The sequence below is a fragment of the Bombina bombina genome, chromosome 3 (assembly GCF_027579735.1).
Source record: "Bombina bombina isolate aBomBom1 chromosome 3, aBomBom1.pri, whole genome shotgun sequence".
NCBI classification, from domain to species: Eukaryota; Metazoa; Chordata; class Amphibia; order Anura; family Bombinatoridae; genus Bombina; species Bombina bombina.
Genome location: NC_069501.1, coordinates 305,355,139 through 305,378,940, shown reverse-complemented (window position 1 = coordinate 305,378,940; position 23,802 = coordinate 305,355,139). Strand labels below are relative to the sequence as shown.

Below are 23,802 nucleotides of genomic sequence, written 5' to 3'. Positions count from 1 at the left end.
TAAGTACCAAATACTGAATGATGCGCTGCCTCTAGATACACGTTCTAGATCTGTACAGTAGTGATAAAGGGGCACATTTGGAAGATGATCAAAAAGTGTTTTGATTACTAGTATAGTACAATTGTATTTTACCGGTGTGTGCTCACATAGCTATGTGCTTAATAGATAATAAATTATACAGGATAATGGCCAAATACAGATGTGTTGTTTTGAGCTATGTGGTAGATTTAGAACTCTTCAGTTGGATGCAATGGGACACCTTTTTATTACACAGATAAGAAACATTTGAATATATAAATAAAATGTTCCAGGCTGCTGATAATTATGCAGGTTTGAACTATGCACATGGTGTATTTAGGTGATACCACCTATGGGTTACATCTGGTATGGTAGCTAGAGGGTAACTTTAGGGGATGAGCTGTTTCTATGTACCTGTTTGACCATCTCCTAAAAAGGTAATAGCCATGCACTGTTATAGGGGTGTGGGTCTATTAAAAATATGAACCTACTGTATATGCAAATGAAAGACACAGAGTTACTCTACCTGTCATTGAGTTACATTGTGTTAAAACTGACCTTGATGAGTGCTGGAGGAGAGTACTCCAGAGATCTTATAAACATCTACATATTTTTTTTCTTACATTTGAATGAGATAAGGAATAATCATGCACTGCCATTTGATAGAAGCAGAGACAGTTACTTTTACATTCTCTACTATATTTACACAAAATTTGGTTTAATCCAGGTTAGTTAGATTTATCCCATTAAATAGTTGCAGTTCTAAAATTGTTGTAGTGATAATGTTGGCAACATTCAAAATGTTATAGATTAAATGCTGCACAATTCAGAATGTCTACAGTATAATAGTAACATTCATATGTTTGCTGTTACAGTTAGATTAGGTGCTGGTAATATTTGGAATTTTGATTTATCTTTCAGCTCTGTCCTCCATTTATTTATATGTTTTGATCTGATTTTATACATAGGAGAGAGAATATAAACTGAGCACATTTTATGTTTATCAGGTTTCTATGAATTGCTGCATGATATGTATAAGGAACCACAGTGAATAATACAAATGACTTCAAGATTATATAACATTTCCCTCTTTGACCACTTGATCTGTTGGGTGGTATTGTTGACTGTCCTGCAGGATTTGTTTAATGGATTATAGAAAGTAACATAGATTGTAATGTGTAGCTTTCAGAAAACGAACTCCCTGATGATACTCAGGATTTATTTTCATATTAAAGGTACAGTCTACATGATTTTTTTTATTGTTTACAAAATAAATAACACCTTTACTACCCATTCTCCAGCTTTGCATAGCCAGAATTGTTATATTAATATACTTTATAACCTATAAATTTGCCTGCTTCTAAGCCCCAGCAAGCCACCCCTTATCTCATTGCTTTTTTTTAAATCTTGCACAACATCTAGACAGTACTAGTTTATGTGTGCCATATAGATAACATTGTGCTCACTCCTATGGAGAATGATACTGGTTATTCAAGAACCAGCACTGATTTGCTAAAATGCAAGATTGTAAAAATCACTGAGATAAGGGGGCAGTCTGCAGGGGCTTAGATACAGGTAATCATACGGGTACAATTATTATAATATTTTAACAGTGTTGGTTATGCAAAACTGAGGAATGGGTAATAAAGGGATTATCTATCTTTTTAAACAATAACCATTTTAAAGCAGAATGTCCCTTTATTAGTAGAACTTTGTCACATGCCATTTACTGGTGCATCTTCAGCATGTTACAAAATTAGCTCTTTTGGTTAAATCGACAAAAAGAGCAACTTTGAAACACACTGCAGTACTATTCAACTAGATAAGAAGTATTGGAGCAGAACACTTGGCTTTGCAAAAATACCAGTTTCAATCTGATCATAACTGTAAGTTTTTCAACAATATATAGTGCTAATGTGCAATGTTAAAAGCATTTTGCCAAAACTGCTGCCATATAATTCTGCAGACACGTGTACACTCCTGAGCCTACTATAAAAAAAGGATGTAAAACTGATAATAAAAGTACATTGGGAAGTTTTTAAAATTGGTTTTATGGTCTTTTAAAGGGATATTAATCAATAAATTAGTTTTAAAAGCATAATATTTTGGTTATTCCCTGCCTCATCCTAGTCATGAGTGCCACTATGTTAAAATCAATTTTAAAGGACCGTTATAGTAGAAAAATGATATGCTCCTAGCATGTATTTATAGAACTATCCATCCTGAAACTCTATGGGGCTGATGATCAAAAACTCACCGGCATGAAGAGAAATCACACAAAATCATTGGTGGCTATTTTGTAGCATTATATTGTATTGAATTTATAAAATTCTTTGAGGGACCCCTTAGTACTGACGAGACACCTTAGATCATCTAGCCAGAGCAGAGAGCTTTGTGTCATTGATTCCTATGTCCTTAAAGTGAATGTAAACTTTCATTAATTAGTGCCCGGTTTTTAAAAACACTGTTTAAAAACAGGGGCACTTTCATTAATGAAAGTTTACATTGCAGCTTATTTTTACAAATACCTTTTTACGTCTTCAAAGCCGGATCGGCATCCCCCGCCTGCAGGTCCTCTGTATATACGTCGCCAATCATGAAACCGGCTTCCGCCAATCACGGCAGGGCCTCACGAGATGGACGCTTTGGGGGGAAGCCATAATTGATTCACTTTAACCCCTGCAAAGGGGGTCTCTTTAAAGTCCCTTGAATATCCTTCATAAAAAGCCACTGGAGCAAGTGCAGAGACATGAGTTAACTGTTAAAGGGACAGTAAACATTAAATACATTTGATGCACCTCTGGCTAATTATGGGTGCCGCAATTTTAGAACCTAGGTTTCATTGCAGAGAGATGCTGCACATAAGCAAACACATCAGCGCTGAAATGCAATGAAATCTAGATTTATGTTGTCATTTGAAATGTATTCCATTTTTTTTCCGGGTGATAGAAAAAATATTGCTGCCCTTTAGTGCTCTTGCAAATGGTTAACATTCTTGCAAAACTGCTGCCATATAGTGCTCCAGAAATGGGCCAGCTCCTAAGCATACATCCCTGTTTTTGTTAAAAAAAGATAGCAAATAAACAAAGAGAAATTGATAATAGAAGTAAATTAGAATTGCGGTTTAAAATTGCATGCTCTATCTGAATCATGAAAGAAACATTTAAAGGACCAGTCAACACATTAGATTTGCATAATCATCAAATGCAAGATAACAAGACAATGCAATAGCACTTAGTCTGACCTTCAAATGAGTAGTAGATTTTTTTTTATAACAAATTTCAAAGTTATGTATATTTCCACTCCCCTTGTACCATGTGATGGCAATCAGCCAATCACAAATGCATATACGTATAGTCTGTGAATTCTTGCACATGCTCAGTAGGATCTGGTGACTCAAAAATTGTAAATATAAAAGACACGGCACATTTTTTTTAATGGAAGTAAATTGCAAAGTTGTTTAAAATTGCATACTGTATCTGAATCATGAAAATTTAATTTAACCTGAGTGTCCCTTTAAGTATTCATATCCTTTTAAGGACAACAATTACAAACTCTATTGGTGGAGATAGGCAAATCCTTTGCAAGCCTGACAAGAAAATATAGGTGTGCTTGGGACATGAACTTGAAAAGACACCCCCCTAAAAATTAATACAATCATAAAGCCCAATTTTATGTTAAAGGGACAGTCTACACTAAAATTGTTATAGTTAAAAAGATAGATAATGCATTTACTACCCATTCCCCAGCTTTGCACAACCAACATTGTTATATTAAAGGGAAAGTAAAGTAAAAAAAAAATCTTTCATGATTTAAATAGGGCATGTCATTTTAAACAACTTTCCAATTTACTTTTATTACCAATTTAGCTTTGTTCTCTTGGTATTCTTAGTTGAAAGCTAAATCTAGGAGGTTCATGTGCTAATTTCTTAGACCCTGAAGACTGCTTCTAATCTGAAAGCATTTTGACAGTTTTTCACCACTAGAGGGCGTTAGTTCATCTGTTCCATATAGATAACATTGAGCTCAGGCACGTGAAGCTCCTAGGAGTCAGCACTGATTGGCTAAAAATGCATGTCTGTCAAAAGAACTGAAATAAGGGGGCAGTTTGCAGAGGCATAGATTCAAGGTAATCACAGAGGTAAAAAGTATATTATTATAACTTTGTTGGTTATGCAAAATTGGGGTATGGGTAATAAAGGGATTATCCACCTTTTTTAAACAACAAAAAATCTTGTGTTTACTGTCCATTTAATATATTCTAAAACCATTTAAACCTATACATTTTTGCCTGTTTCTAAGCCTCTATAGACAGCCTCTTATCACATGCTTTTTTTATTAGTTTTCCACAACAGGAGACTGCTAGGTCATGTGGGCCATATATATAACATTGTGCTCAATTCAGTGGAGTTGTGCAGAACACAGTACTAAGTGGCTAAAATGCAAGTCAATAGAAAATAAATAAATAAATAAATAGCCATTTGAAAAGGGGGCAGTCTGCAGAGTCTTAGATACAACAAAATTACAGAGGTAACAAGTATATTAATATAACCATGTTGGCTGTGCAAAACTGGGTAATGGGTAATAAAGGGAGTATCTATCTTTTTAAACAATAACATTTCTGGTGTAGACTGTCCCTTTTAAACAAGTGTATTATAATGATAACATAACAATTGTAAGAATTTGCTGGTAACTATTCTTCTGTAGTGCCCCAGCAGGTCTTGTACTAGAGACACTCATATTGAAGTGCTTTATTGTTATATGTTTTAGAATTTATACATATATTGGTCTAGGCTTGGAAATTGTTTATTTTGGTGCAAGTGTTCATAGTTCATACAGATTTTCTGACTCTATACTGTGCATAGTGCCTGTAGTTTACTGCTATTTACCATCCGAATGCCACCATCTGTTATTTAAAATCAAGTGGTCCAGCATGTTGGTTGATGCACGGCAATATATGCATACTTGCATCTGCAATATTTTACACGTTTGGTAGCCATGTTGGCTTGGAATGCCATTCAGAAAGCAAGGGAGAATACAAACGCGTCTGGCAGTATCTTTCCTGCATGTAGATTTATTTTTTATCTTTGTATTTAGCCGTTTTCATGTTTGGATTTACATAAAGACTTTCAATTTCACCTGTACTCCGCTTTCCATTTTTTGTTTGTTTCAAGAATACAAACATGCTTGTATTCTCATTTCATATTTTCACTATTTACTTTTAATTTAACAGCATTCATCAAAATAATGTTGGTTGTTGACTTGACACTTTAAAAGTATAGTGATTGTTCTCCGGTTGTGTTGATGTGCAACTTCCTATTAAAAGTTGACAGTCAGGAACAGAATACCTCTGTACAAACTTAACTGATATAACTGATATATTTAACTGATATATACTGTCTGTATGCCATGACCTGAACCTTTATTAAAAATAAATAAAATAAAAAAAGTTGACAGTGCATCTACAATAGATATGTAATGTTTATGTAGTTTGTGTGTGGTGGGTGTGACCTAAAAGGACTCTTCCCTACAAAATAGCAAAATATCAGAGGCATGAGATAAGGATCACAGCTTATTGTTGTGTGAGGGGGGGATAACAAACTTAATGTTATGGGATAGTAAATACCTCAAGGTTTTAATAGAGATGTGCATTTAGCTTCAGATGAATACAAATTTGTCAAAATTTATACCAATTTAGCAATTTTTCCAATATATGAGCAACCAAATACATTATTCGAGGAAACAGGTGAGGAACAAATGATTGCTTGACCAAATCAATTTGATCGTTTGTACTGTTTGGCACCAAAAAAGGTGCAGGAAGAGACAGAAAAGGATCGTAGTCATGCAGAATTATCCAATTAAGCCTTAACTTATCACAGGGAGGTGGGAGACTAGGGCACATTCAGCCATTTTCAATCACTTTGACTAAAAATGTTTAGAGGCAAATCACAAAATCAGTTGGTGCATAAAGGTCAAGATAAGAAATCAGCAGGTTGACTGCAATCCTCTTGAAAGCTTAGGGTTGTAATTGATCCGTATATGTTCTGTTGGCCTTGAGAGAGAGGTTCTTTTAACTGTTCAAATTCTATAATGTAAAATGTTTATTAAAATAAGTTGTACATTTGCTGTTTCTATTGGAAATAATGGTAACAAATCAAAAAATATTACTCAGCCATATCAAACACATGAACAAAATTCAGCCAAACCGAATGTTTTAAAAAATATTATACTAAATCTTTCAGACAAAACCATTTATTTATTTATTTACATTTTAAACTGTGCACATGCATAGTTGCCAACTGTCCCATTTTTGCCGGGACAGTCCCGGAATTTGGGACCCAGTCCCAGCCATTTAAATGTCCCGGACTGTCCCGGCAAGTAGCAGTAGCAGGCTGTAGCTTCGGCTTTATTATAGCGCGATCTGACACTGACTCAGTCTCCTTCTTTGAATCTTGCGATCCTTGGTGCGGTCAGGACAGGCAATGACATCAGCACGCAACGTCACCGTCACGTTACCCCGCTTGCCCGCTCATACTGGAGTCCCAGCCTTCACACACGCGGCGACAGGAGTCTAGGACACACTGAGTTACTCTGCAGTCTGAACCAGATCATTGTCAACTGTCAGTCTGCGACAGCGGAGCACTAGAGAGGTGAGATGCGGGTGGTCCAGCAAGGGTACAACATTGGCTGCTGCTAAGTATTCCTACAACTGACAGTGTGTGCCGCAATAGGAGCATGTAGTCCCCAGCAGAAATAATCCTGGTGTCCTTATTTTGTATTACCCAAAGAGTACATGGCATGTGTGTATCAGGATGCTTTGTTATTCTCCTCAGTAACAAGTCTGATATCTTTTTTTTTTATTCGGTCTGTTTTTTTTCTGCTTCAGTGTCTGACTGTGTGTGTGTTTTTTTTTCTTGCCCTTTCCATGTTTAATCCTAGGTAGTTTTCCCCTTCAAGTGAGGGAAGACCTCTAGTACCTGAGCCGTCTGACTTTCATTTGGCTCTGATTTTACCTGCACCCAGATGTACAGATTTCTTTATATGGTGTCATAATGATAGAGAGGAAAAATAAGATTTTCAAACTTACAAATAAGTCCAATTATTTAATGTTTAGAATGACTAACATCCTTGGTCTTTATTCACTGTGAGGTTGTTCCTTGGTGTTCTGTTTCTCTGCCACTTCTATGGCTTTATATTCCATAAATGTGATGGGTCAAGAGCATTGAAAGGGTGATGCTATTTTAATTTGATTCATACCCTTCTATAAGTGAATACCAAAGTAATCACCAATTGCACAGAATTCTGCTTCTCTCTCTTGGAGTTGCTTTCTTGGATTGGTAATCTTTGGCAGATACAATTTTTAGGTTGTGCTATGGCTACCTCTTAAAATTGTAACACACATTCTTAATTTATTTTGAAAATATGAGGTTTTATAATAATGTATTTTCTATATAAAAATTAGTTCATACAATAACTAGTATAATATTGTGGCTTTCCCTAGTTGTACACAACAGTGAAGATGGCCCTTTAATCAGGAGCTGGATATCTAGAAGCTAGTAACCTGAATTCTTGACTGCCCAGACTTGCTCCCCCTAGAGAGTCCTAGGTAGAAATAATCTCATGCTGATAATGCAGGTTCTTGCCTGTGCTTTGGTTTTCCAATTTTGGGAATGAAAAGTAACCTTGGTAACCATACCTTTACATGTTGTGACCTTTTTGGCACGCTTCAATATATAGGACTTTTCAATGTATTTGATATATATATATATATATATATATATATATATATATATATATATATATATATATATATATATATATATATATATATATATTGGGAGTATGTTTAACATTATAAAAAAAACATGCTTTCAAAGTAGTAGTTGGATATCTAGATAAAAAGATAATACTTATAAAGTTTAAAAAATCTGGACAATGAACTTAATTCAGTTGTTTACATTTCTTACTTTATTTAGTTTAGCTAAAGTTTTTTCAGCTAACTGTTATAGCATTTGAGGGATTATGATTTATCCTGGGTCCTATTATTGAATGGGTTGACAACAAATATGGGCTGTAATTCCTGGCACTGAAAAGGTTAACATCTGTCAAGTGTCAATAATTACCTTTTCTTTTCCTATTAAAAGGCAATAGTTTTTGGTACCAGATAGGTGTATGTATATTTATTTGTGTGTGTGTATATATATATATATATATATATATATATATATATATATATATATATATATTATATATATATATATATATATATATATATATATTTGTACTATAATAAATAGACGGGGCTAAATTATGCTAATTTTGTGGGTATGGCAAAGTGGGCGGAACTTTATTGCAGGGGGTGTGGTAAAAATTTTCATGCAGGTAATTGATAGTTGAAAGTGTCCCTGGAATGTTTTTTTCAATTGTTGGCAACTATGCACATGTCTAGATTTTAATATAACATGTTTACTTATGCATAGTAAAACAGGCAATATACTTTCATTATTTATTTGGCATTTTTACATGTTTATTTTAGATATGAAATTTATGAATTTGTTTTTCAAATGGTTTTTTTATTTTTTTATTTATTTGGTTGATATACAGTGTTTATTCTATAGCAAGGCAACATATATGTCTTATAATTACACTGTGTTTACTAATCCTCTAGGAACTGTCTTGTTGGAATTTCTATTCCAGACTGTGTCTGTGTCATGAGTGGCAGTCTGTATGTGTGTTTAATTTCCAATCCTTACAACTCTGAAGCAGGCCAGAATTCCAGGAATGAAGGCATAGGTGGATTAATCCTAGTGAATGGACCCTGATTACTGAACCCAAGGCTTGATATAGATGTGCTCAAATCTGTCCTGTTAGTGGATTCTAAGGACTAGAAATGAAACACACTGCAGAGTTAGAGACATACTAATGATGTATTTTATTATGCACATGTAGTAATGATAAAAACACTCATTTGTTTGCTTTTTGCCTATGCTATCTGTGCACTGCTAATATTCATATGCAGATCTTATTTGAAGTATTATTTACTGTCCCTTAGAGTGTTTGAGCATTATAATTAGTCTAATTATGCACTGACAATGTGCTAAGCTAACGGTTAATCATCAGGACAGTTTTCTACTAATCAAAGGAGTGTGTGTGCAGAATAGGGAGAGCATGAAAAAGATAGTCATTTTGGCATGATTGAAAGTTTTCTTACAATGATTTTTTCATAAAAGGAAATTCTATATGTGGCCTACATCCTCATCTCTATTCTTAAATATGAAAACATAGGTATGTAATTAAGGTTATAAAGTTGGCTAATTCTGCTAGAGAGTTAACTCTTAGATATTTAATAGCCTTAGATACCCAAGTAAAGTCAAAGTTGAGTGACAGCAATTTCTTAGTGTGTTCTGATAGATGGACTTCCACTGCTTCGTATTTTGTTATTATTTATCCCGAGTAGTGTTTCAAACTTCTCTATTATGGAATATACTAGTGGTAAGGTCAGGAGAGGCTTGGTAATCAGCAAATAGGGCGATTTTATGCTCTGCCTCTCCTACCTGGATAAGTGCTCAATACTTAATGTAAAATAGGGGAGAAAGGGTTCACCCCTGTCTAGTACGATTCTTGATCTGAATTGTCTGCGACCGGTAACCCGATATTTTAAGAGAGGATGTGGGTAAAGTGTGTGTGTGTATATATAGAGGCTTTTGCATTGCGCAGTGCACCTTTAATTCCAAAATCATCTAATACCTGTAATCCCAATTCACTCTATCAAATGCATTCAATGGATCCAGAGAAAGGAACAGAGAAGGCACTGCACTAACCGTGGCATAATCAGTTAATTAGGTCTATTATCTTTCAAATATTGTCTGGGTTTTCTCTATTTTTTATTATTTATAAATCCAACCTGATCTGGAGTCAGGGTCGACTCCATGGGGGGGCATTGGGGGGCAATGCCCACCAAAATGAAATGCTGTTCCCCCTCAAAAATATTGATATGATCATACGCTTTAAAAATAATAAATAAAATATTGAATTGTTATGTAATGCTGCATGCTGGGGCGGAGTTAGCTGCCGAACTGTGAGGTCGCATCACGCATCTGCAAGGAGCTCCGTGTCTTAACCTCTTATTTGGAATTGGAAGTTAGTACCTGAAAACCTAGTATCCTCACTGCTATTGCAAACAGAGGGGTTAATTGCATTGGGGGGTTTGGGGTGCATGGCTGTTAGGTGACATGACTGAGATTTGAGAATGAGTTTAAGGGTTTTGGATCATGGTGATTAAGGGGTGAATTGTTTTTAAGGAGCTATTGCACTGGGGGTCTCAAGTTTAATGGCTCTGTTTTAGTGCACTGCATAGGATTTAGACTTCATTCTTTTACCTAGTGATTTAGCACATATTCTCCAAATGTTAATAGTGGCGGATAAACCAGCCAGAAGCTACACTTCCCTGCAGAATATGTAGGTCTGCTCTTATTTTGACTCTCAAACATGGTTTGTAAATGCGTGCCCCCTCGTAAAAAAAATGCCCCCCCATTTCATTCGTTCTGGTGCCAACCCTGTCTGGAGTAACCACATCAGGCATATATTTGTTCTGTCTAACTGCCAATATTTTGGTGGACATTAATAAGATTAATAAGGGTCTTTTATAGTGTTTTTTTTTTCTAGCTTATTTATATTTTATGTCGCTATCAATTTGTAATACTATTTTTTGGTGTTATTTGAGTCCTTTAACCCATACAATGCGGTTGCAATTTTTTAAAAATATTTTTAAAATAAAAGATCATTTTAACCCTTTGAGTGCTAACGACGGCTCTGAGCCGTTGCAAATTTTCTCAGTCAGGTGCTGACGACGGCTCAGAGCCGTCGTTGGCACTCGCCCACCTTGAGGGAATTTGGGGGCTTCCATCGACTCCCACCCCTTCACATTTTGCGCAGTGACGTCACGCGAATGATGTGATGACGTGACCGCAACTTTATTGAAAAATTACAATGGAAAGTATAGGGAAATAAGGGCATACTGCTTAGAAGCCTGTATCTCAGGCATCTAAGCAGCTACAGACCCCCAAGACCCACCGTTGGAAAGGTAACCGCCTAACCTTTCCAACGGTATACGTATGGGGATCTGAAAAAATATATATATATTTAAAAAAATAAAAAAATCCTCAAATCCAGCTTAGCACCCACGTGGTAAATTACTTAACACTCAAAGGGTTAAAGACCATGAGACAAGTAAAATGGGAGTAGCATTATGTGCTGTGACACTGATGTGTTGCTTGCTGGTCCACCCCCTGGAGAAGTGCTGCTGCTGGGCTGGACTGGAGCATTTGTGTAACTGACATGACATGTTAACCTCTTCCCACCCTTAGGACGTTCTATGCTGTCCTAACCGCACTGGGCTTTAACGCCCTTTGGACGGCATAGAACGTCCTAGCCTTCTGGCTGACTAAAGCCAAAGGTGCCTCCTGAATGAGATAACGGACTGGACTATATATATATATATATATATATATATATATATATATATATATATATATATATAAACACACAGAGAAAACCCAGCACTCACTTACAAGCTCTCAGCTAAGATTTAAAAGCAAAAATGGAAAGCTTAGTCACCGCATCTGGCCAAATGGGACAAGCTCAGGTACCACGTCAAGGTCCTCTCCAATACCTGAGACCCTAAAACAGCCCTGAGCTTGTCCCATTTGGCCAGATGCGGTGACTAAGCTTTCCATTTTTGCTTTTAAATCTTAGCTGAGAGCTTGTAAGTGAGTGCTGGGTTTTCTCTGTGTGTTGTATTAATTTGTTTTGTAATTTTTCCTATGGTTCTTGCACCCAGACCTGTCTGGGGTTAACTGCTTGTGGCTCTGGGGACAGCACAGCTTCCTGTGAGTGCCAGTGGCACCCAGGGCTGAGCATGTTGCAGGGTCATGGGATGTGTACCCGGTCCGGTATGAGAGTGCAGTTCCCTTCCGTGTTTTATTTATATATATATATATTTATTTATTAATAATGTGTTCAGGGTGTAATGTTTAAAGGGACATAAAACACAAACTTTTCTTTCATGATTCAGAACAGCTTTCCAACTTCTGTTTCTAATTTGCTTTGTCCTCTTAATATCCTTTGTTGAAAGCATGCATTGGAAGGCTCAGGAGTAGCAATGAAGTACTGGGTGCTAGCTGCTGATTGGTGGCTGCACAAATATACCTCTTGTCATTGGCTCACCAATGTGTTCAGCTAGCTCCCAGTATTTCATTGTTGCTCCATTAACAAAGATAACAAAACTAATTTGATAATAGAAGTAAATTGAAAAAAAAAATGTTTTATTGAAATACTATAGCATAGAATTAAATGAAGAACTTCATTACTTGAGTGAATTTTTTGCGCTCCATTGTCTTAACCCTTAAAGGGGCAGTCTAGTAAAAATTAAACTTTCATGATTCAAATAGGGCATGCAATTTTAAACAACTTTCCAATTTACTTTTTCATAAAATGTTGCTTTTTTTCTCTTTGGTATTCTTTGTTGAAAGCTAAACCTAGGTAGCCCCATATACCAAATTCTAAGCCCTTGAAGGCCGCCTCTTATCTCAATGCCTTTTGGCAGTTTTTTTTTTACAGCTAATCATTCAACGCTAGTTCATGTGTGCTATATACTGGAGATGATATATTAACTGATTCTGTCTAGCTGTGAAAAACTGTCAAAATGCACTGAGAGAAGAGGGTGCCTTAAAGGGCTTAGAAATTATTAGCATATGAGTCTACCTAGGTTTATGTGATATTGTATATTGATTTGAAATGTGAAATGATACATTAACTTGTGTTTTATGGTATATTGTTTACTGATTAATTGGATGAGCTTTCTGCCATATTTTCTGTTGTATCTTTTTTATCTTCAAAAAACAAACAACAACCTAGTAAGTTTGTCAATAATGTAAAATAATATGCTGTAATGAATTAGCATATGCATAGTTTTCAACCGAATGTCACTTTAAGGGATGATATAAATAATAATGGGGTTATCACTTTTTTTAGATGCTAAAGTTTTATTAGCATTTTAGAAAAGGAAAAAAAATAAATTTGTTGCTCTAGAAAATATTCATTGAAAGATTTTGAGTTTGTTGCTGAGAAGTTTGTAGGTAGCGTACATTAGAGGACACCCTCAACCTCATATGTCCTTAATACCTAGCCAAAAATGTTGTGAGGTATGTAGCTGCACTATTTATACATGTTGATTTAGTCACTGTTGACCGTGTTCTTATTCATAAAAAGTGCAGCTACAGGCCTGTGAGTTTGACCTTAGAACTGAGAAAAATGTCATCATCAAAACTATTTGAAGGAAAGAATTGTGTCTTAATTTCATAAAATAAAACCACTTTTATGGAATGAAACGGAGCACTTTTTTTTCTGCTGGAACACGTTTTATTTAACTTATTAAAGGGACAATAAAAACAATGTAATTACAATATTTTTCTGCAATCTTTCAATAAATTAACATACCAGGAGAGTTTGGAATGCATTGTCGTCTTGTACACTGTTGTTGTCTCACTACTTGCCATATTTAAGTAAGCCCTTCTGGACTTGTTACTGCAGACCTCCCAGCTGTATTGGAGACCCAGCTAGCTACTGTCATTAGCAAATTCTCCATTGTTTTGTAGGCCTTATCTCTGATGAAGCCAGTCAGAGAAGGATATGGTGCAAGGTTAGGCTTGTGAAGTCAGCCATGTACACGCTCAGTTCTCAGAATTGGAAAACTCTCTTCATTTTCAGACTTCTACCTCAGTAAAAGGTACACTGCAAACATTTAATAAATAATTCAAGTTTTTGTATTACAATCTAAGAGCTTACTGTCACTTTAACTAAAGTGCTAAACCTGGGTGGAACTGTAAATGCAGCTTATCTAGATTTTAGTAAAGCATTTGCCTCACAACAAGCTTATTAAAGGGACAACTGTTTTCTTTGTTTTATCTAGATTATTGAATTTACTTTTTTGCTTTAAAATATTTTTGACATGTATAAACGCTTTATTTCATATGCATAACTTCCATCTAATAAGACACAAATATAATAGTTATGGTGTCTCATGGGTATGTTTCTTGATTAACAGATTTGTGATTTACTACATGATAACCAGATGGTCACGTGATCCTTATTTGAAAGAGGAGTTTCTCCTCTCCCCAGTGATAATTTTATGCCCTTTTAGGTTATAGAAGCTCGGGTAAAGAGCTGTTCTCTCACATATCCCCAGGATTACTCTACAGATATGTGTAAAAGTCAGACAAGCACTTGCCACCTCTTGTTTCCACCTTCCTTGTGGGCACCCATGGACAATATGTGTTTATTATTATCAGCCGCTCGTCATCCGATGGAACAACATAGAAGATGCGGCTTGGATGAAGATGTTTGCCGGTCCGGATGTCCTCTTCTGCCCGGATAGGATGAAGATTTCTTCCCGAAGATGGACTTCTTCATTTGCCGCTTGGATCCAGACTTCAGCCCGAGGATGGACGTCACTCTTCAGCCCTCCGCTTGGGCTTGGATCAAGACTTCGGACCCTCTTCTGGACCGATCGGCGAACCCGGTGAGGTGAAGACAAGGTAGGAAGATCTTCAGGGGCTTAGTGTTAGGTTTTTTTAAGGGGGGTTTGGGTTAGATTAGGGGTATGTGGGTGGTGGGTTGTAATGTTGGGGGGGGTATTGTATGTTTTTGTTTTACAGGCAAAAGAGCTGAATTCTTTGGGGCATGCCCCGCAAAGGGCCCTTTTCAGGGCTGGTAAGGTAAAAGAGCTTTGAACTTTTGTAATTTAGAATAGGGTAGGGCATTTTTTTATTTTTGGGGTCTTTGTTATTTTATTAGGGGGCTTAGAGTATGTGTAATTAGTTTAAAATTGTTGTAATATTTTTCTAATGTTTGTAAATATTTTTTTATTTTTTGTAACTTAGTTCTTTTTTATTTTTTGTACTTTAGTTAGTTTATTTCATTGTATTTATTTGTAGATATTGTATTTAATTAATTTATTGATAGTGTAGTGTTAGGTTTAATTGTAACTTAGGTTAGGATTTATTTTACATGTAATTTTGTAATTATTTTAGCTATTAAATAGTTCTTAACTATTTAATAGCTATTGTACCTGGTTAAAATAATTACAAAGTTGCCTGTAAAATAAATATAAATCCTAAAATAGCTATAATATAATTATAATTTATATTGTAGCTATATTAGGGTTTATTTTACAGGTAAGTATTTAGCTTTAAATAGGAATAATTTATTTAATAAGAGTTAATTTATTTCGTTAGATTTAAATTATATTTAATTTAGGGGGGTGTTAGGGTTAGGGTTAGACTTAGCTTTAGGGTTTAATCCATTTATTACAGTAGCGGCGAGATTGTCGGCAGATTAGGGGTTAATAATTGAAGTTAGGTGTCGGCGATGTTAGGGAGGGCAGATTAGGGGTTAATACTATTTATTATAGGGTTATTGAGGCGGGAGTGAGGCGGATTAGGGGTTAATAACTTTATTATAGTAGCGGTGCGGTCCGCTCGGCAGATTAGGGGTTAATAAGTGTAGGCAGGTGGAGGCGACGTTGAGGGGGGCAGATTAGGGGTTAATAAATATAATATAGGGGTCGGCAATGTTAGGGGCAGCAGATTAGGGGTACATAAGGATAACGTAGGTGGCGGTCGGCAGATTAGGGGTTAAAAAATTTAATCGAGTGGCGGCAATGTGGGGGGACCTCGGTTTAGGGGTACATAGGTAGTTTATGGGTGTTAGTGTACTTTAGAGCACAGTAGTTAAGAGCTTTATGAACCGGCGTTAGCCCAGAAAGCTCTTAACTACTGACTCTTTTCTGCGGCTGGAGTTTTGTCGTTAGATTTCTAACGCTTACTTCAGCCACGACTCTAAATACCGGCGTTAGAAAGATCCCATTGAAAAGATAGGATACGCAATTGACGTAAGGGGATCTGCGGTATGGAAAAGTCGCTGCTGGAAAGTGAGCGTTAGACCCTTTCCTGACTGACTCCAAATACCAGAGGGCGGCAAAAACCAGCGTTAGGAGCCTCTAACGCTGGTTTTGACGGCTACCGCCCAACTCTAAATCTAGGCCTTAGAAAATAGTGCAAATTAAAAATAAATGTATTAGAATAAATTAAATGTAATTGCCCCGTAATATTTCCCACTGAAACATTCTCTGAAGTGGTTAAACCTATAAAGTTGCAGAATATAAAAAAAGATCCCAACACAACCACACATTGCTAGGCAAAATATGACGAAGCACAGGTGTGCATATACACAGATTTACTACAAGTGGATTACAGTGATGACGACTGATTCCTCTTTGGGACACCTATGGGGTCTTTGATATTTTTGACTTTTTTATGTTTTTGAGTTTTTTCATCTTCTTGTTACTTTTTGAGCTCTTGTATGAGTGTTTTATAAACGGGGAATGTGTGGATAGTTTTTTAAAAAAAACAAACCAATACTAGCAATGTTTCAAACCTGCAATAGGTTCTTAGTCATGTCATGACTAAGAACCTATTGCAGGTTTGAACCGTTGTTTGTATTGTTTGTTATACTTATGGACCCTGCCTAAGGAAATAAAGGTATTTTTTAAAAAGAGATTCGGTGGCTGGAAAAATTGATTGTTTGCAGTTCAGTGGAGACTTGGCTAGTCTCTTTCCTTGCCCCACTCTGTAGAGTGTGCTGTCTTCCCCCGTGGATAAAAAATGTTTTTTTTTACTCATTGATTCTACTGATTATTCACTTTAGAAGTAATTTGCTTATAAAAGAGAGCTGCTTATTACACACATTTGTATTTTGCAATAAACAATATAATTCTTGATATATGTGGTTGTGCTGGGATTGTTTGTATATTATGTGAATTTTCTGGTATTGTGACGATATCTATCCTGTGCACTAATAACAAAAGTAAATGGGTTTGATTTCTTTAAGAAGTGCTGTCATGAATTTAATAAACCATAAAGTTGTAGGGTCGTTAGTGCAAAAATATCATATTCTAATGAATGATATCAATATAACAGCACTTCAATCTCTGTGCTCACTACTACAAGTGCCTCCTACTTCCCCACTTAAATAATGTCTCTGCACCCTGCCACAAATGCCTCCAGTTCCACACTGAATTAAACTTTAGCTTTTTTCAAACAGTGACATCTAGTTCCCCACTATATTAATCACTGTGTTACCTGCTAACAGTAACACCTAGTTCCACACTATATTAATCTCTGTTACCTGCTACTAGTGACACCTAGTTCCACACTATATTAATCTCTGTTACCTGCTACCAGTGACACCTAGTTCCACACTATATTAATCTCTGTTACCTGCCATCAGTGATACCTAGTTCCACACTATATTAATCTCTGTTACCTGCCATCAGTGATACCTAGTTCCACACTATATTAATCTCTCTGTTATCTGCTACCAGTGACACCTAGTTCCACACTATATTAATCTCTCTGTTTCCTGCCATCAGTGACACCTAGTTCCCCACTATATTAATCACTCTGTTACCTGCTAACAGTAACACCTAGTTCCACACTATATTAATCTCTCTGTTACCTGCTACCAGTGACACTTAGTTCCACACTATATTAATCTCTCTGTTTCCTGCCATCAGTGACACCTAGTTCCACACTATATATATTTCTCTGTTACCTGCCATCAGTGACACCTAGTTCCACACTATATTAATCTCTCTGTTACCTGCCATCAGTGACACCTAGTTCCACACTATATTAATCTCTCTGTTATCTGCTACTAGTGACACCTAGTTCCACACTATATTAATCTCTCTGTTATCTGCTACTAGTGACACCTAGTTCCACACTATATTAATCTCTGTTACCTGCCACTAGTGACACCTAGTTCCACACTATCGGCTAGATTAAGAGTTGTGCGTTAAGATGAAAAAGCAGCGTTAACAGGTTCTAACGCTGCTTTTTCACTACCGCTGCTATTACGAGTCTTGCAGGTTTAGGGGCACCGCACACTTCTTTGGACTTAACGCAAAACGACTTACGTAAACGTTGTAAATCCTTTTTTCTATGGGACTTCCATAGCGCTGGTATTACGAGTCTGTCCTGGGAGACCAAAAAGTGAGCGGTACACCCTCTACCTCCAAGATCCGTAACGCATTCTAAAGTCAGTAGTTATGAGTTTTACACTACAACGCCGTAGCATAAAATTCATAACTTTTTAGCACATAATAAGTGCTAAAAAGTACACTAACACCCATAAACTACCTATTAACCCCTAAACCGAGGCCCTCCCGCATTGAAAAAACTATAATAACATTTTTGACCCCTAATCTGCCGCTCCGGACATCGCCGCCACTATAATAAACATATTAACCCCTAAACCGCCACACTCCCACCTCGCAAACACTAGTTAAATATTATTAACCCCTAATCTGTCACCCCCAACTACACTTATTAACCCCTAATCTGCCGTCGCCGCCACTATATTAAATGTATTAACCCCTAAATCTAAGTCTAACCCCCTAACTTAAATATAATTTAAATAAATATAAAGAAAATTACTATCATTAACTAAATTATTCCTATTTAAAACTAAATACTTACCTATAAAATAAACCCTAAGCTAGCTACAATATAACTAATAGTTACATTGTAGCTAGCTTAGGGTTTATTTTTATTTTACAGGCAAGTTTGTATTTATTTTAACTAGGTAGAATAGTTATTAAATAGTTATTAACTATTTAATAACTACCTTGCTAAAATAAATACAAATTGACCTGTAAAAATTAAACCTAAGTTACACTAACACCTAACACTACACTACAATTAAATAACTTACCTAAATTAAATACAATTAATTAAATTAGCAAAATCACAACCCCCCCCACTAAATTACAGAAAATAATAAACAAATTACAGATCTTTAATCTAATTACACCTAATCAATAGCCCTTAAAAGGGCCTTTTGCGGGGCATTGCCCCAAAGTAATCAGCTCTTTTACCTAAGCTCCCCATTGCCCTGAAAAGAGCATTTCGATGGGCATTGCCCTTAAAAGGGCAGTTAGCTCTTTTGCGGCCCAAAGCCCTAACCTAAAATTAAACTCAATACACTCTTAAAAAAACCTAACACTAACCCCCTGAAGCCAATAGGATTGAGCTTGCATTCTATTGGCTGATTGGAACAGCCAATAGGATTGAACTTCAATCCTATTGGCTGATTGCATCAGCCAATAGGATTTTTTCTACCTTAATTCCGATATATCAGCCAATCGGAATCTAAGGGGCGCCATCTTGGATGACGTCCTTTAACCCCTTAATGACCACAGCACTTTTCCATTTTCTGTCCGTTTGGGACCAAGGCTATTTTTACATTTCTGCTGTGTTTGTGTTTAGCTGTAATTTTCCCCTTACTCATTTACTGTACCCACACATATTATATACAGTTTTTCTCCCCATTAAATGGACTTTCAAAATATACAATTATTTTCATCATATCTTATAATTTACTATAATTTTTTTTTATAAAATATGAGGAAAAAATGGAAAAAACACACTTTTTCTAACGTTGACCCCCAAAATCTGTTACACATCTGCAACCACCAAAAAAAAAACCATGCTAAATAGTTTCAAAATTTTGTCCTGAGTTTAGAAATACCCAATGTTTACATGTTTTTTGCTTTTTTTGCAAATTATAGGGCCATAAATACAAGTAGCACTTTGCTATTTCCAAACCACTTTTTTTCAAAATTAGCGATAGTTACATTGGGACACTGATATCTTTCAGGAATCCCTGATTATCCATTGACATGTATATATTTTTTTTTAGAAGACATCCCAAAGTATTGATCTAGGCCCATTTTGGTATATTTCATGCCACCATTTCACCGCCAAATGCGATCAAATAAATTTTTTTTTCACTTTTTCACAATTTTTTTTCACAAACTTTAGGTTTCTCACTGAAATTATTTACAAACAACTTATGCAATTATAGCATAAATGGTTGTAAATGCTTCTCTGGGATCCCCTTTGTTCATAAATAGCAGACATATATGGCTTTGGTTTTGCTTTTTACTAATTAGAAGGCTGCTAAATGCGACTGCGCACCACACGTGTATTATGCCCAGCAGTGAAGGGGTTAATTAGGGAGCATGTAGGGAGCTTCTAGGGTTAATTTTAGCTTCAGTGTAGTGTAGTAGACAACCCCAAGTATTGATCTAGGCCCATTTTGGTATATTTCATGCCACCATTTCACCGCCAAATGCAATGAAATAAAAAAAAAAAACGCTAAATTTTTCACAATTTTAGGTTTCTCACTGAAATTATTTACAAACAGCTTGTGCAATTATGGCACAAATGGTTGTAAATGCTTCTCTGGGATCCCCTTTGTTCAGAAATAGCAGACATATATGACTTTTTGGTGTTGCTTTTTGGTAATTAGAAGGCCGCTAAGTGCTGCTGCGCATCACACGTGTATTATGGCTAGCAGTGAAGGGGTTAATTAGGTAGCTTGCAGGGTTAACTTTAGCTTTAGTGTAGAGATCAGCCTCTCACCTGACACATCAGACCCCCTGATCCCTCCCAAACAGCTCCCTTCCCTCCCCCACACCACAATTGTCCCCGCCATCTTAAGTACTGGCAGAAAGTCTGCCAGTACTAAAATAAAAGTTTTTTTAAAAAAATAAATAAATAAATGTTTAGCATATTTACATATGCTACTTTGTAGGATCCCCCTTAGCCCCCAACCTCCCTGATCCCCCCCCAAAAACAGCTCTCTAGCTGTCTGCCAGTACCCAGTTTGCAAGAGAAATGTTTTTTTTTTTATTGTCATGTTCTTTTTCTGTAGTGTAGCTTCCCCCCCCCCCCCACAGACCAATCCCCCACCCCCTGACTAATGTATTTTTATAGAAATATTTACTACTTTTTAAAACTTTTAATACATAATTTTTCTGTAGTGTAGCGTTTCCCACCCGCTCCCTCCCCGTGCACGCGCCCGCCCTCCCGTGCACGCATGTCCTTGTGCGCCTCCGATCACCCCCGCCCACAATCCCGCCCCCCTCCACATCATCAGGGCCATCGATGCCCGCCACCCGCCTCCCGAACCGGCTCCCACCCACCAGCGGATTTAGCCGGTGATGTCCGGTGCAGAGAGGGCCACAGAGTGGCTCTCTCTGCACCGGATTGCTAAAAAAGGTTATTGCAGGATGCCTCAATATCGAGGCATCACTGCAATAACCGGAAATCAACTGGAAGCGAGCAGGATCGCTTCCAGCTGCTTTCCAGACCAAGGACGTACACCACACGTCCTCGGTCATTAACTGTATTTTTTTTGAGGACGTGTGGCATACGTCCTTGGTCGTTAAGGGGTTAAAGGAACCTTCATTCAGTAAGAAGACTCTGGATGAAGAGGATGCTCCGTGTAGGATGTCTTGAAGATGGACCCGCTCTGCATCGGATGGATGAAGATAGAATATGCCGTCTGGATGAAGACTTCTGCCCATCTGGAGGACCACTTCGCCCGGCTTGGATGAAGACTTCTCCCGGCTTCGTTGAGGATTTCGGCCCGGTTGGATGAAGATTTCTGCCGCTTCCTTGAGGATGGATGTCCGGTCTTCAGAACAGTAAGTCGATCTTCAGGGGGTTAGTGTTTTTTTTAAGGGTGTATTGGGTGAGTTTTATTTTTAGGTTAAGGCTTTCGGCCGCAAAAGAGCTAACTGCCATTTTAAAGGCAATGCCCATCCAAATGCCGTTTTCAGGGCATGGGGGAGCTTAGGTTTTTTTAAGTTAGGCTTTTATTTGGGGGGTTGGTTGTGTGGGTGGTGGGTTTTACTGTTGGGGGGTTGTTTGTATATTTTTTTACAGGTAAAAGAGCTGATTACTTTGGGCAAATGCCCCGCAAAAGGCCCTTTAAGGTCTATTGATAGTTTAGGGCTATTAGATTAGGTGTAATTAGTTTAAAGATCTTGTAATTTGTTTATTATTTTCTGTAATTTAGTGTTTGTTTGTTTTTTGTACTTTTAGCTAATTGTATTTAATTTATTTAATTGTATTTAATTTAGGTCATTTATTTAATTGTAGTGTAGTGTTAGGTGTTAGTGTAACATAGGTTAGGTTTTATTTTACAGGTACTTTTGTATTTATTTTAGCTAGGTAGTTATTAAATCATATTTAAGTTAGGGGGTGTTAGGGTTACGGTTAGACTTAGGTTTAGGGGTTAATACATTTAGTATAGTGGCGGCGATGTTGGGGGCGGCAGATTAGGGGTTAATAAATGTAGGTAGGTGGCGGAAATGTTAGGGACGACAGATTAGGGGTTAATAATATTTAATGTTTGCGAGGCGGGAGTGCAGTGGTTTAGGGGTTAATATGTTTATTATAGTGGCGGCGACGTTGGGGATGGCAGATTAGGGGTTAATAAATGTAGGGAGGTTGCTGCAACATTGGGGGAGGGAGATTAGGGGTTAATAAATATGATGTTGGGGGCAGCAGATTAGGGGTTAATAAATATAATGTAAGTGGCGGCGATGTCCGGAGCGGTAGATTAGGTGTTAATAAATGTAGGTGGTGACGATGTCGGGGTGGTAGATTAGAGGTTAATAAGTGTAAGATTAGGGGTGTTTAGACTCGGGGTTCATGTTAGGGTGTTAGGTGTAAACATAACTTTTATTTCCCCATAGGAATCAATGGGGCTGCGTTTACTGAGTTTTACGCTGCTTTTTTGCAGGTGTTAGACTTTTTCTCAGTCGGCTCTCCCCGTTGATCCCTATGGGGAAATCGTGCACAAGCACGTATAACCAGCTCACCGCTCACTTAAGCAGCGCTGGTATTGAATTGCGGTATGGAGCACAATTTTGCTCTACGCTCACTTTTTGTCTTTTAACGCCGGGTTTATAAAAACCCGTAATACCAGCGCTGCATGAAAGTGAGTGTGAGAGAAAACTGCTCATTAGCACCACATAGCTCCTAACGCAAAACTTGTAATCTGGCCGTATATTAATCTCTGTTACCTGCCATCAATGACACCTAGTTCCACACTATATTAATCTGTTACCTGCCACTAGTGACAACTAGTTCCACACTATATTAATCTCTCTGTTACCTGCTACCAGTGACACCTAGTTCCACACTATATTAATCTCTTTGTTATCTGTAATCAGTGACACCTAGTTCCACACTATATTAATCTCTGTTACCTGCTACTAGTGACACCTAGTTCCACACTATATTAATCTCTTTGTTATCTGTAATCAGTGACACCTAGTTCCACACTATATTAATCTCTGTTACCTGCTACTAGTGACACCTAGTTCCACACTATATTAATCTCTTTGTTATCTGTAATCAATGACACCTAGTTCCACACTATATTAATCTCTCTGTTACCTGCTACTAGTGACACCTAGTTTCACACTATATTAATCTCTGTTACCTGCTACTAGTGACACCTAGTTCCACATTATATTAATCTCTGTTACCTGCCATCAGTGACACCTAGTTCCACACTATATTAATCTCTGTTACCTGCTACCAGTGACACCTAGTTCCACACTATATTAATCTCTCTGTTACCTGCTACCAGTGACACCTAGTTCCTTACCTTCTACTAGTGACACCTAGTTCCACACTATATTAATCTCTGTTACCTGCTACTAGTGACACCTAGTTCCACACTATATTAATCTCTCTGTTACCTGCTACTAGTGACACCTAGTTCCACACTATATTAATCTCTGTTACCTGCCATCAGTGACACCTAGTTCCACACTATATTAATCTGTTACCTGCCATCAGTGAC

At 37.0% G+C, this 23,802-nt stretch overlaps 1 protein-coding gene across 3 annotated transcripts in view; it reads left to right on the top strand.

Moving 5' to 3' along the window:
* The window catches only part of MAP3K15 (mitogen-activated protein kinase kinase kinase 15), a 551,607-nt gene that overhangs the window by 1,178 nt on the left and 526,627 nt on the right, over nt 1–23,802 (top strand). The window lies entirely within an intron of this gene.